Source organism: Giraffa tippelskirchi, chromosome X (assembly GCF_054371585.1).
Source record: "Giraffa tippelskirchi isolate mGirTip1 chromosome X, T2T-mGirTip1v1.2.pri, whole genome shotgun sequence".
Classification (NCBI taxonomy): Eukaryota; Metazoa; Chordata; class Mammalia; order Artiodactyla; family Giraffidae; genus Giraffa; species Giraffa tippelskirchi.
Genome location: NC_137289.1, coordinates 32587663 through 32589702, shown reverse-complemented (window position 1 = coordinate 32589702; position 2040 = coordinate 32587663). Strand labels below are relative to the sequence as shown.

General features: G+C 44.6%; 1 non-coding gene across 1 annotated transcript; it reads left to right on the top strand.

The window, feature by feature from the left end:
* Positions 1-1605: 1605 nt before the first annotated feature.
* LOC145537281 (U8 small nucleolar RNA) lies at positions 1606-1739 on the top strand. The gene has a single exon (XR_014076305.1). It is a non-coding gene; the product is annotated as a U8 small nucleolar RNA (small nucleolar RNA).
* Positions 1740-2040: the final 301 nt, after the last annotated feature.

The following is a 2040-nucleotide window of genomic DNA, read 5'->3' as shown; positions in this document are numbered from 1 at the left end:
CTGAACATTTAAATCACCCCATCACAGTTGTTAAATCAAGAAATAGGTATAACTATTTTACACAGTTATTGAGAAGAAATAGAACTGAAAAGAATTGGAAAAAAAAAAAGAATTCAGGAGCCATGTGGGACAGTCTGAAGCTGGAGATGTCATCTAAATTATTTTTTCCAGACATATCCACACTCAGCTCTTTATATGCAGTCATTGAGGTAGTTAGCCTTGGGACATCTCCCGCCAGTTTCTCCTTCTCTGCAGTTTTAGGTCCCCTTCCACTACTTACTGGTATTTGCATTCTGTCTCAACTGTCACCACTTCCCAAGCCTTCCCACTCATACTGCCCCAAATTCAGTGGAGGAGGGCCTGTACACAGGGTGAAAATACCAGTCTCCAGCAGCCAGGAGCACAGCTCCCAGCCAGGAATACTAGCAAGGATGCAGCGAACCACCAGAATAACCAAGAGAGGTAGCTCTCCCAGCATCTAGAATCACTGGGTGACACAGAAAGGCTCCCTATACTCTGCCTGATGGTAGGCACAGAGAATTCAAAGGTACGTGAGATATTTGGCATGCCTCTCTACGCCTTTCATCCAGTAGATATGCCCATAGACTTCTCAACTTCCAGCTGCTGGTGGTAATTCAGAGATTTCTCAAGCTTATTAACAGACGTGATCTTGAACCCTCTGCCCAGATTTTCCACCTTTTCCCCTCATAGTCCCTTCTCTCCCTTCTGCTAAACTCTAAATCCAGAATGCTGCCTGCCAGCCTGCCATGGGCTCTCTGGGTGAGGTTTTTCATGTGGCCTCTCATGACCTCTGGCAACTGCTCTGATCTCACATCTTCACTCGGAGAAGGCAATGGCACCCCACTCCAGTACTCTTGCCTGGAAAACCCCACGGACGGAGGAGCCTGGTGGGCTGCAGTCCATGGGGTCGCTAAGAGTCGGACTCGACTGAGCGACTTCACCTTCACTTTTCCCTTTCATGCATTGGAGAAGGAAATGCCAACCCACTCCAGTGTTCTTGCCTGGAGAATCCCAGGGACGGTGGAGCCTGGTGGGCTGCCGTCTATGCGGTCGCACAGAGTCGGACACGACTGAAGTGACTTAGCAGCAGCAGCAGCATATCGTGTTGATATTTCAGAATGTGAAATACGCCTAGGAGAATCCTGGCATTCAAGACATTAATGCCGAAGTCCAGCTCCATATGGGTCAGAGTTCAATTTTATACTCAATCTTTTTGAAAATAAGGAACTAAAATAACAATGAGACAGTATCTTTCATCCCAAAATTTGGCCAAAATTTAAAAGACTGATGAAATAAAATGCCTATGAGAATGTAAAGCATTCACACACATGAATCTGAGAGACTATAAATTGGTATGGCATTTTTGGAACAGAAGTTCAGCAATATTTGTAACAATTTTAAGTCTTCACACTCTGCCCAGTTTAATCAAGTTTGCATGTTACTATGTCTTTCTTGAGAGAAAGTATGCATATCTGTCTAAGATTTCATGTTCAAAGATACTGATTTCAGTCCTATTACTCATAGCAACAAATCTCAAACAGTTTTTAATGTCCATCAAGAGGAGAATAGTTTATTATCACACAAACAGAAGTAAGATAATCCTTACCTGTCTTTTTCTTGGAGTGAAGATTGGAACATGATGACTGGAGTTCCCATGATGTGTGATTAACATCTGTGCATAATGAAGACTTGCAACACCTTGATTGCTCCTATCATATTCTTCCTGATGATCTTCCCTTCAAATGGCCAAAAGGTATGAAACGATGTTCAAGAGACACAGATAAATAGAACAGTATTATGGACTCTATGGGAGAGGGCGAGGGCGGGATGATATGGGAGAATGGCATTGAAGCATGTAAATTATCATATGTGAAACGAATCGCCAGTCCAGGTTCGATGCATGATACAGGGCGCTCGGGGCTGGTGCACCGGGATGACCTGGAGGGATGGGATGGGGAGGGAGGTGGGAGGGGGATTCTGGAAGGGGAACACATGTACACCCATGGTGGATTCATGTCA